General features: G+C 33.4%; 1 pseudogene; it reads right to left on the minus strand.

Moving 5' to 3' along the window:
• Positions 1-963: 963 nt before the first annotated feature.
• On the minus strand, positions 964-2,997 carry LOC149562672 (putative aldo-keto reductase 2; annotated as a pseudogene).
• Positions 2,998-14,000: the final 11,003 nt, after the last annotated feature.

Consider the following 14,000-nt stretch of genomic DNA (forward strand, 5'->3'; position numbering starts at 1 on the left):
GCTCAGGTGTCACACCTCTGTATCAAGAGAGACATACCCATACAACGTAGACCCTTCCCGCACTCTACATGGCACTACTTCTGTGCATATCAATGAATTTGAATGCAATATTATAAATAATTTCTACATACAACTTCTTACCATTATATACTTATTTTTGTTTAAATTAATATGATCATAAACGAGTTTGAAATTTGTATTAGAAAGACTTTGAGATTTTTATATGGTATTTGTAATGTAATATGGGTCTTATTCAATGTCATACCACTTCTCTAAGTGTGTTTCATATTGTTTCAAGGAAATTCAAGGAAATTTGGATTTATTTGTAGCTACGGGTTCTTGTGCTTTGTCTTGATAATAAAACATGTAATTGGCACCGGATGGACATTCTAGATTATCTACTTTGAAACGTGAATTTGTTGACATATGGGGTGAAAACCTCTAATGTATCCTTGGCATGCACTGATAATAAATGGCATATTGTTATCCTAATGTCCAAGCCCACTACTTATGTGGAGTAACAATGGTTGAATATCGAAGTCTCTGAGAGAACCTTGGAGACATTACGACTCATTTATTGGATCTTTGTTACTAACTCCTGCTTAAGATCCATGTGGAAGGGTTTGGGTTTATCACTAGTCCATAAATATTGTCATGCATAAATGTTAAAATGCCAGTATCATTACTATTAACAAAATATATTTCCACCAGGTTTATAAAACTCTTTATAGAGTCATTTACCAAAAGCTCTCTATTAATAGGCTCTGAAAATACTCTATTAATAGACTTTAAAAATACTACATTTTCAATAATAAGCATTTATAACTGATATAGTACAAGGCTAAAAAATCCATTTATTTAGATTCTTTTTTTTTTAACACTGCTAACTCTTCAGAGCCCTTTATTCATCTAGCTCAATTGCAAATGTTCTGCTCTGGAACACAAACATTTACGTGCTTTAATTCAATGGAGAGTGTTGTATGGGGGCGTTTCTGAATTTATTCAGGTCAATTGCAAATCAACAGCTCTGTGTCGATCTCCAGCTGCAGCATCTACAGGAAAGATGGCTTTGATTTCATTCATGTCATCTGCTGTCAATTTTACCGAGAGAGAAGATATTATCATCCAGGTTCTTCATCTTGGTGGTTCCAGGAATGGGCACAACATCATTTCCCTAGTCTTGAATCCATGCAAGAGCAACCTGGCTTGGGCTGCACCCTTTTCTTAAACTGATCTTACTTAGCTTTAGTAATAGATCTTGGTTTCGCTCAAGATTCTCACCTTAAAACCTTAGATTCCCCTGTTTAACAAATCAATTATTATGATATGAAACAATCAACAATGACAAAATCAAATCAAATTAATTTTCACCTTTATTGTCAGTCTTGTCATGTAGATTTTTGTTTAGATTTTACTTTGTTGTTCAGTCTCAATGTTTGAACTCAACATCAGATCATCTTTAAAATGGTACAATTATTAAATGGAAAAAAAAAATCCTATCCTTTACCTTATGAAGTCATTATCTGTCACACTTTGAAGAAGTTTTCCTCCTGTGCTGAAGAAACCCATGCCTAAGGGACTGTATGGAACAATCCCAATCCCCAACTCCCTATGAATGGAATAAAATGAAATAAAATAAATATAAGTAAGCTTGTATTCCTTATCTAAGTTCAAATGGAACAAAGTTCAAAAAAAAATCTTATTAAAAACTTCAACTTTTGGTATATACTGTGAACCCAATCCACAAATATGTATTCTCAGTTCTCTGCAATCTATAAAGTAAACATTGAATCACTGACTGTTGAGGTATTATATCGTCACAACGTTTACCTAGAGGTGGGAATAATTTGGGCCTCAGAATCCCTACTCCAGAGAGACCATTCAAGCTGCACAACAGTGATTGGATGCACTGCATGGGCCCTACAGATTGTTGAAGCAGAGGCTTCAAACAGACCCACATATTTTATATTTCCCTCTTCTACCAACTTCTTCAGTTCACCCATCTGTATAAAAGGAAAACTGATTTGCTTGTTATCAGATTTCTTATGTTTTGCTAGGCGTCAGTAAAGAGCCAGAGGGATACAATCTTGCCCTCCAAAGCCATACAACCTTGATTATTAGACACATATTTTCTAGTGAAATTAGAGGTTTGAAATTTTGATTTTTTTGTTTCTGAGACAAATTCATTGACTCATGTTACATTAGCTTCATAAGAACTCATCTCTCATGACAATAAGTTGGAGTAGTATTGCACTTAGTGACCTTCTAGAAAGGCTTAATGCTTCACCTTATGAGCATCATCTAAATGTAATGAGTACTACATGTTCCATTCATTCTTATGAAAAATGAGTTCTTGTGAACCACTATTAAAATAACTTGTGTCAATGTGTTTCACTAGAAAACCACACAGTTGAATCCTTGTAGTAAAATCACAATTTGACTTGCTGTAGAAAAAATTTCATACTTATCAATCTCAAGAATTGATATGTAAAATATATTTCTCACATCAAATCAAATTCAAGATTCAACTATGTATTTTTTGGAGAAAAACCATTGCCCAAAATTTTATAAATAAGATTAAAATAAAAAACCTGTCACAGTAGTACAGAGTTTGAATCTTAAAACTTATAGCGCCATGACAAAATAGTATTTTGGTGCAAGGTTAAGGGTTTGGAATTCGAAGACTTATAGTAGCTTCTATGGGTACAGTAATATCCACCCTGTGCTAGTAATAAAGATCAATGTAGTCTATATCAAGCCTCTTGAGGCTTGTTTCACAGGCAGCCCTGACATATGCAGGATCTCCCTTCACACCAAATTCTCCATTACTCCAAGTCAATCCAAACTTAGTTACAATATGCACCTTCTCTCTGATACCTTTTAGAGCCTATTTAGGAAGGAACAATAAAGCATTATGCACGGTGTTAGAACAATCAAGCTCAGAGAATTAATAGATTAAGAAATGGAAACAGTACGAGCTGGAAACAAGATGTGCATCTTTTGATCAATCAATGGTTTTAACAAATGCATCTTTTGAGTAATATTGATCACTTTTCAGTGATGGGTTATATAGTTTTCAGCTATGTAAGGATTTGGTACAGTTGATGCTTCCGCAGCTCATAATTATGTTATAATGTTGAATTACTTTTCAGAAGAGTCTTCTAGTGCAGGCTGGAAAAGAAATGTTAGAACTTAAGTATAAACACACAAGAGAGCTTGTTAGGTTTGTTTACATGAATGATCCAATGTTTTCCAAGATGACACAAAATAAAATAGCATGTATGGTAGAACCATTTTTTAAATTGTAAAGTGAAGCTTCTTGACACCTAACATATAGAAACTGTTATCCAAATTTTCTCATCTACATCACCACTTATCAGTTACAGCAGTAATCTTAAACTATATCATAGCAGTAACTGGGAGCCAGGCATGCTCAAATCAATATGTATGGTAGTCACAATCAAACATGGATTTCAAGAATTTTTAAGGAAATGAAAGCATTTCATTTTATTCATGCTGCCTATCCAAGAACCTTGAATGGCACAAAGAAATCTTACTCCTTTTGTCATATATTCTATCTTGGCTATATTTATAAGATGTGTCTGTATAATCTTTTGTCTAATATGAGAAGTCATACAAAATATTTGGAAATACCTTCATCTCTGAGTTACAAGGCATAGAATCATGCTAAATTGCTTTAATCCACCTTAGGTTCAGATTTCTTGATTATGCTTTACAAATATTGATACACTGTTATCCTCTTTTGTAAATCTAATTTGACATTATTTGATTGGTAGTTGCTCTATATTATGCATTAATTGTAGTCCATGTTCGGAGAATGTAATCCCATCTTTGTTATATGAATAGAGTTCGCATAAGAGATTTTGGTATGGTTTTTATAAAGCAAGTTAACAGCTCTGTCTTCTAAATTCTTTCTTATAAATGGACATTTGGATATGGTGATAGTAATGAAGGGTCTATATTGGTCTATATGACTGTGTTGGAACAGAAAAGCAAAGGAAGTAATCAAAGCAATTAAGAAACGCATTGCCAATAAGAATCCTAAGATCCAAATTCTTTCTCTGACGGTTAGTATTGAATAATATTATAAATTTCTATATACATTTTGATTTATTTTAAGTTATCATTACTGAGATATTTGGTTGAATTCTGAGTGCAAAAAATTTACTATAGTAAGAATTCATTTATGATTGACTTTGATGGATAACTTTGATTTAATATTTGCCTGGTTATTTTTGCAGCTATTAGAGACACTTACAAAAAATTGTGGTGATACTGTTCACTTGCAAGTTGCCGAGAGAGATGTGCTACATGAAATGGTCAAGATAGTAAAGAAAAAGGTCTGTAAAAAAAGCTTTTGTGTAACTTGCACATGTTTTTCTGGGTTGTAGCTTAAACAATTTTCGGTTTGTGCTCTTAGTGCATATTTTCAGCAGTCCTTTATGTGGGTTTTATTTGTATTTTATTTTGTAGCCTGATTTAAATGTTAGAGAAAAGATCTTGGTCCTGCTAGATACATGGCAGGAAGCTTTTGGGGGGTCAAATGGAAGATATCCACAATATTACTATGCATACCACGAGTTACAGGTAAGGAAAAAAATAAAATGAATCTTAAGGATGTTCAAAAAATCTCATGTTTTTCAAGGGCAGGTTGAATATATTTGACTGACTCTGCCAAATGGCAGGGTAAAACATTGACCTTGAAATTGACCCTCATTTTTGTTACCTAGATTTTCTTTCTAGCTCGCATACTTTAAATGCCATTTGGAAGTAGTGTATATTGTTAAACTATTCCAGGATGCAGTGTAGCAGTGATGTGGGCATAATGACATTAGTTAGTAATTAATTTCATGCTGCATGTTCTTAGTTTGAAGTTTTATTTGTCATTTTAGAGCCCAGTGGCTCTAGGGCCTTGAGTATGGTAACTTGAGAGAGTGCATGAATTGTTTGTTATTGCATATTAAAATGTGATTGCCTACCTCAGTTTGCTACATTTGTAGATGATTTAAGGCTTTCCAGAAAACAACAATAATTGTGTTACGGTTGCTCAAGTATCTTCTGCAGTCACTCCTCAAAGATCTATTTTAAGTTTTTATCTTAACCAATGGAAGGCATCAACTCCTTATGGAAATTGCCTTTTAGGTGCCTACCAAAAATGGTATGATTCTTCAGAATGATGGGGCTCCTGCACAAGCAGCATAATGATCTCTTTATGGGATATATTGGATTTTGCCCAAAAATAACAAGTCCCACAACACAAGTTATTTATAAATAGTATTCTATATATAAAATACATAATTACAATTCAATTTAGAGAAAATTGTATCAAGGATTTATGATCATTATACAAATGATATTGAAAAAAGAACACCCTAAATTCACTTGTATCCATTTCACTGCATACTTCTAATAGTTGACCATATTAGGAATTTGGTGGAAAAGCTTGATAGGATGCTGGGAGAGTTGAGACTATCCTCCTTAATTAAACTCAAGGGCACATAATGAGTGTCCAAGTCATATGGCCCCATGGGCCATGAGAATGGCAGGACATCTATCATCTTGTAGTTGTCGTATTTAATGACAAAACCAGTACTGGTGCATCTTTCTATCAAACATTTTCAAATTGATCCCAAATATGATGTTTGATGGAAATCAGATTAATAATTATTAATCTTATGTTCCTTGTTAAGAGGATCAAAGATATTCTTCCTCAACCAAGGCCAAGGGCATGGAATGAGCCTCTGAGTAGAACCCTTAGTCCATCCATCTCGCGATTGGCATACTTGACGAGGGACGACCATTACTACTGCATCTTCTTAACAAATTTATATGGAGATTAATAGAAGAATACTTGCATACCAGTTACTTTCTATTATATTCTTTATTGCTATTATTTTATACACCGATTCTTTTCTAATTCAAACATGGTAGTTTGATTTCCATGAAGTTTTGCAAATCCTCAAGACCACAAGATAGATTAAGCATCAATAAGTAATTGTGAAAGATCCCCACCCAAACCCGATCCAATTTTCCCATTTTGTTTGGTTTGATGTATGTTTTGGACTCCCAGGAATGGTGATGTTTCTAAGTTCGGCAATTCTGATCTGACTTTGGCTGAGTTCACTTTGATGCTTGTTTATGATAACAGATTACAAATGATTAAAGGAAATGACTATGCAATGAATGAAAACATGTATAGCTAAATGATATGGCAAAATATGAGTTTATTGTTTACTGCTAAGACTGAAAAGAGAGATTACAGACCTATTATTAGTCACAAATCAAACTGTAACAATTCAATCCATAGGTTTTAATGCCATATAATCAACATGTATCACATCCAGATGTTAGCTAGCTATTGTAGGCTTCTGTAGACCACTTTGGGACTAGTAAATGACCATTTTAAGGTATGATATGAAGTATGATCTGCAACAGAAAGACTGATATTATCCTACACAGGTTTGATGTGCAATTTCCAGCCATTATATTCAGTGCCACGAATCTAATATGCACTTTCAGCCACTATATCCCTTCAGATATGGTAAGTTTGAATGACACTATAATTTGATTTTTTAATTTGATTCCAATATTGAAAACTAAGAACTCAAATGACTAGTACATTGTGATCCTGTTACACCAAACATATGGAACCAGATTACTTGAGCAAATTACAGATTCACACTGAATGATATTTCTCATCAATGCTTTGGCAATATAAATTGCAGAACTAACTATAAAGAAGCAAAGACTGAGTTTCATAGTCAATATTAATGCATTTTTATATCTCAAATCACATGTATAGGAACAAGAAATGTTACAGTTCTGGATCCACATTAGCTCTCCAAGCGATAGGCAACAAGCCTCTATTTCCCATTGTGACTAGTAATTCAACTATGCTTTTCAAACCTTTGATTTTGTCATCTAGCACCAACCTTAAGAGCCTTCCAGGTGATCTATGTTGTTTAAATCTCTCTCAAATATTGTTTATTTATTTGTTGCTATTGTCAGTCCCAATTGTAGGGACACATTTATCAATTCACCCCTAGTACCACAGTTATCCTAGTATAGCCATGACAGTCAAACAGTGAAGGCTGAACTTCTTTTGAGATTCTCATGCATGGCTCTGAATACATTCTTGTCACATTAAATAAATAGACAACTATTTTTGCTAAGAACACATTTTCAGTCTACTAGTCTTTTGTTTGTTTATGATCCATAGTGTTAGTTTATAGTTAATAAATTATAATATTAGCTTATCCACCACCTATGAGCATCATCTAATTGCAATGAGTGCTAAGTGTTCCATTCATTCTCATGAAAGATGAGTCCTTGTGAACTATTACTCATGAAACATGGGTCAATGAGTTTGACTTAAAATCTACAAAGTTGAATCCGCATAGCAATATCATAATTTGACTTGCTGTGGAAAATATCTCCTACTTACTAATAATATATTGCCGTGTTGGGTAGTTAATGGTTGGTTCTTAAGGGAAAAATGGTTTTAGAAGCTAAAAAAGTGAAGGCCTTTTGAAAAATAATTGAATATTGTAACTGATATAGAAAATACAAAAACAATATAATATTTGTGAAATTTTATGTTACTTAAAAATGCAATTCTATATTTTGTTTCCATTTTTTAATCTTGTACTCCACGTGTTCATCAATGTATCATCAATGGCCTTTAGCTATATAAGCTATAGTCTTATTCTAATATATGTCCTTTCCCCATGCAGTCAAGCTATTGGGTACAGGTTTGGACTGCATCTAAATGAAATTGTTCCCCTACTTATTAACTATTGTAAAAGTGCATCTAAAACTGATGAGGAGCTAAGAAAATATAGCTTGTAGGTGTTAAAAGAGTTTGATTGTAGAGAAATTATGTATTTTCATCTCACACTATTTGTTAACATTAGTGGTTCCATTTTAAAAGTTCATATCATCTATATTGAAAGTATATGTATGTTTTGTGAAATGCATCTTCAGATTTCATTCTTCAAATAGAAAACCCTGATTATTCAAAAATCTGTAAATAATCACCTTAAAGATGCAATTTGCAAGCATTGGAGAGTTTTTTCCTATGTTGTGTGAGAGATGTGGTTGTTTATTGTGATACGATTTTGGAACTTGCTCTGGACTACATAAGCTATGATCCAAAATACACTGATAATATGGAAGAAGATATAGAAGAGAGTAATGGAGAGGAGGATGAGTATGTTAAAATTGCTTAAGATAATTATTTGTTTGAGAAAATTTAATTTTTGCACAATGGTGTCTTTTATTTTCATGTAATTATGAATTTTATGACCAACATGTGAGAACACTTCGTTATGTTTCCAAGTAAGTGTTTTTATAAATATAAAATGATAGCATTATTTAGACTTGCACAATACACCAAATTTTTCTTTGCTTCAAGTGACTCGGAGGGGTGACTTGGTGAGCTGACTCGGCGAGCCGACATGGCGAGCAGACTTGGTGAACAAACTTAAAGAGTTAAGCCATCTCACAAATTTCAAAAGAAAATGTTGACAGTTAATCCAACAATAAGATGCTGCTCTTACTAAGTGCAAAGAAAAGAAGGTTATTCACGATATTCAAAGAATGAGTTTGATGAGAAAAACAAGTGCAAATATATGAATCTGAAGAACATAGAGTAAATCATACAGGCCTCTAGAAATTCAAGAAATAATACAGCTCACAATTAATATTTTATATCTTCTATACATGCTAGGCTGGAATGCTTTTTCCTTTATGGAATTGTTTTTGGGCTTCTACATGCTTTTTGGTCTATGAAACCTTGCTTTGTCAAGCCTGCCCGGGATGTACAAAGTTTTACCACAATTGGAAGAGAAATTTCTTGGTAGTGGGCCAAAAAGACAAGGATAATAAAATGTGTATCATCTAATATCTCACTGAGAAACTGACTTCAACAGATTACTGGTATTCTGATTAAGAAGAAGCTAAACATGGAAACATTAAACTGATAGAAGAAGCAATCCTTGAACTCCGCAAATGTTTTGAAGATTAAACCATGTATATTCAGTGTGATGAGAATCATATATGATATTATTGGTGTCAACACATATTGCTTATAGGAAATGGTTCTTCTATCAGAACTAATGGTCTTACTATTAGACAAAGGCCATCAAGGAGATGGGTTGCAGAGATAGAAGACAACATTCAAAAGATCAGTTTGTTGGGCACCTTTGACACTGCAAAGGATGAAGCAGCCTGCCTTTTGAGGGGCAAAGAGACTGCCAAGATGCTCCTCCTCAGGTTCAAGGATGCCCGTGCCAGAAACAAGACTATCAACTCTAATTCAAGTCCCAATTTTCTCTCTGATTCTGAGCCAAATTGTCTCAGGAATCATTTCATATAGTCAAAAGTCAAGCTGGGAACATAGTATCTCAGCTCTAATGCCCATGTCCAAAATGTTGAACTTACCTTCAGAGAAGTCCTCTTGCATTGGAAGTAGGATTTCTAGCCTGACAAACGTGCACATTACTCCAAGTAAGTCCATGGGTGAGGGGAATTTCGAAGGTAAAGACAATGACTCAACTATGGAGATGATATGCAAAACCTTAGTTTGAATGTGAGACGGACAAACAGATTCCCCTTTAGTCTGCCCTATGGAACTATTGTCAATTATCAACCATACAAATCTTTTTATCTCTTAGTTGCTACCTTTTAGAAGGAATTCAACTTAGGTAATGAAGGTCACTGAGTTTGAATGTGAGATGAGACACAAACTCATGTACTATTAGGAATATACATTCATATGGAGCTCACATGACTTTTCAACAATGTGCCAATTTATTTCTCATAGTTGCTTTACAATAAAATTGTAGTAGCTCTACGCTTTACAGTCTACATTCTTAAAACAAACTTATGTAATGTGGTAAAAAACATTTGTGCTAGTTTTCTATTAATTATTTAATGAAAATGCTAGGAATGGTTTTTTCCTTCTGTAAGGTTGATTGATCATGATGCGTCTTAATTTATCTAACAAGACACAAATTAAATACTGAGGCAAGGCTAATGTTCAATTTATTCATGTTCTTTTTAATTAGGATACAATGGCCAGGTGACCAGTTGATCCAGAGGAGGAGTTGAGGTTGATGTCTCAGGAAGTATGTGGTTATGTGGAAGCTATTATGAATAGTCTTGCTGCAAATGTAACCAAAGTAAGAACCTTAGAACATCCTTGCATTAAAGCACTATAGAAATAGGCGTTCTTCTGTATGGTTCTCATGAGTATTAACTTGTCCTTCAATGATTGACAGGCTGTGGTGCTCTACCAAGTTGAGAAAGCCAAAGAGGAAATGCTGACTCAACTTTATAGCTCTGTCAGGTGAAGGTTAATTACATGTGGCTAATATGGCCATGGTACTAGTTATATTTGTTTTCTGTGTTCCTCATATATTAATTTTCAATTCTACTTCAAACAGCTCTCAGAGTATAGCAAAGATTGAAGAACTTCTCCAAGAAGATCAGAATGCAAAAAGGAAACGTGAGAGATTCAAAAAATAGGAATCTTTATTGTCAAGACTTACTCATCAATTAAGTATCCATGATGTTCGAGCAACAAGTGATAATTTTTCTTCAAATGGAGGTACTTGATATATTATTTTTTGTTAAGTGAAATGTTTCTTTTCATAGTAATTGAATAATATATTTAATTTCTTATAATGTTTATATCTATATATAGCTTCATATAAAGGGAGAATTGTTATAGTAGATCTGTAACCTCCATTATATTTAGAAGCTTCATATCTGCTTAATGTTCTTTGTAACAGTATTTTATTGTGAAGATATATGCTGTTCATTTTTGTTGTTAAACAGAATTGCACTTGCATTTTAATATATGTTTTTAATGAATATTCAATCACAATAACTCAAAACCAAAATGATAAGAAAAATTATAGTAGTTATTGAGAGGGATCATCACATTTGAGGAACCATCCATGTAGAGAAAAATATATTTGAGCAACCTTCAAATATTGGCAGGGACCCTGGTGGACAGAAAACTAGTGGTTGTGAGTATGTGTCATTGGAGTATCAATTCCTGATTGGGGTAAAGCTTCTTAGGAAAATGTTGTCTATAGTAAAATGAGCAACTGCAGACTCTGCAAACTCACTTCTAAGTCACATAATTTGGTGGTTGTAATTTCCTTATGTTTCTGATTATGAGATACTACTTGAATTCTTCACAATTCAATGAATATAGAAATAGTTTCTTGTATTAAAGTAATATTTGAATGATTCTTAATTCCAAATGGATATACAATATGGTTTAGATCAAAATAATTATGATTGCATAACAATCAAGATGATATATATTTGCTATTTCTGATATACAGGAAATTACATGCAATGACTAAGGAAATTCTCAGTACCTTGTACTGTTCGTTGTGTCTGATATACAAGTAAGAATTTGCAAATATGCAGGCCGTCTCTAATATAACTTTATATTTATGCTCTAAATAATGTGATAAGTTGTCTGATATGACAATATAAATATACTCAAAGATGATGCCATTTCTGATGGTAGACTTTATATGCCTACACTGAATGGGTGCCAAAGGCAATATGCTCTCTTACAGAGCGATCATTATGAGATACAAAATATAATAAGTTCTTCCAATCATCCTGAGTTGAATGATAGAACTACCTTTTTATAGCTTTCATTAGAAATGATTAGTCATGTCGTAAATGACGTGAGTTATCTCTCTTTTCAGTCACACCCTTTCCTAATAATCTCTAATCACTTCTCTTATGATCCAGATTGGTTTTTCACAATAAGCACATGAGACTCAATTGGTATCACCTCCGGTTTTCTCAACATTTACTAATGATATACTGGAGAAATGTTCAAGGCTTGGAGAGTTCAAATTTGATGAAAAAATTGGAACAGATGCATCAAGTTCAATTATAGAAAAGTGGACAAGATATAAAGAAAAAAGGACTGCAGAGAATGGACTAAGAGGTCATGATTTTTTTCGCATGAAACAACCACAAGTAAGTTGTAATTGATAATGTGATCTCTAACTCTTTCCCATTTTTTAGGAGAAATAATGGATATACTTTTTAAAGGATTTTTTTAGTGGTTTCTGGGAGGGCTGGGAGGGTGTTGAGATTGAGAAGCATTCACTCTCTGTTATGCACTTCTAGTTCCTTTATTGATCTAGAATTGTGTGCCTTTCACAAAGTTTGAATTCATTTGAAATTGTTTTTTTTTAGTTTTTAACTTGTAAACTTCGGGACTTTGAGAAATTGAATGAGTTACTTTTACCAATGGAGTGTATTGTTGCTTCCACAATCATGAAATCTTCCATGGCAAGCTTTTAATGTGGTATGTGCACTATTACAAGTGTTTTTGAGATTTGCTTATACAGTGCAATATTCTCTGGCAGACTATGCACTATAGCACACTGCATTGGCATGTCAACTGTTTGCATTTATACTATCTCTTTTCGAAGGGTGACTGTACCTTCCCACACACACATACACACACATATATTAACTCTTAGTGTAGCATGATACTTTAATGTGTATTCATGAAAGTTACGCATACAAGTATATACCTCTAGCAGCCTGTACTTAGCACACTACTTTGGCACTCGCACCATGTACATTTAATCTCTTTGCATTCCCTTATTGTGTATTAATTTTTGCTTCTAGTGTATCGTACATGGATTATAATGTTCAGTGTTTAATCTTTAAACTTGCTCCTTCAATTCTTTTTGCAAACCTATCATATTAAGGATGACTCTTTCTTGTAGCATCAAATTGCAACTCAAGGTTTCTGCTGTCAACTGTCGAGTTTACATAAGACCAACTCAGTTCTTTTATTAAATTCATCTGATAACTAAGTCTATCATATACAAAAAAGATAGTGTGTTTACGTGTTTGAGTCATTAGTGATTGATTGTGATCCAATCATTTTAAGGAGCATGTCAGTAAGTAATTATGAAATAGACCTTGGTGATGATTTTATTGTCTCAAAATGTAGCAAATAATGTTTATAGTGGAATCCAACTGAATTTCTTGTCATCCTATGCCAACAACTCACCAGTTTCTATAAAATACATTGTTAGTTTAGATTCATGTAATTGACCATTATATTAGTAATTGACTTCAGTGGTTGTAGGTCTTCCTATTTTCATATTTTGAGGTCTTCAATCATTTTCCCCAATCATTGTCTTACAAACACTAGCCCGATTATTTGAACCTAAAAACTATGAAATAAGGAAGAAAATGTGTGAAAAGAATAGTACACAACTTCCTTAAGATTCCTACATCATGATCAATCGAGAGCCAAAATCAACTATCGTTTCAGAGGTATTGGTTATGACTATACCCGAGGAACAGTGGCTAGTTAATAGAGAAAAAACTTGTTTTTATTGCTTCCAGAATCTATTACATGTCTTATTATTCCAAACACCGACTCCTGTAGTTGTTGTAATGTGGAATTGTAGTTCAGAGTTTACTTGAGTAATCCATATATATTTTGTATCCTTTCTTTAGTCATATTGATTACAAAGGCTTATCTGAATTATGTCTTTCTACAGATTGGTTTGGATGGACTTCAGATGTTGGACCCCAATACCTTCAAAACATTGAGAATCTACCCACTTGACACTATAACAAGATGGGAGGTGATAATCTATACACTCCTAAGTTAGAATAATTGACTAATTATTTTTGTGTTTTTTGTCAGGTTGGTAATCTTTACAATTGTGTAGATAATATATTGATCTAGCAGTTCTTTTTCTCAGGTGACAGATCCATCAATGTACACGTTTTGGGCAAAAAGTTTAGTTGATATTGAACCAAGGCGTATAAGATTACAATCAAACCGGTACACGGCAAGTACAATTCTTGATACAGTGTCTGCTACTTGTGTTCAGGTGACATCCTAGTATTTCAATTTTATATTGCATGTTGGTTCCTCTATGCTCATTTAAGTATATATATGTAAA

Source organism: Cupressus sempervirens, chromosome 4, assembly GCF_028749045.1.
Source record: "Cupressus sempervirens isolate cs-2001-9-10 chromosome 4, ASM2874904v1, whole genome shotgun sequence".
NCBI classification, from domain to species: Eukaryota; Viridiplantae; Streptophyta; class Pinopsida; order Cupressales; family Cupressaceae; genus Cupressus; species Cupressus sempervirens.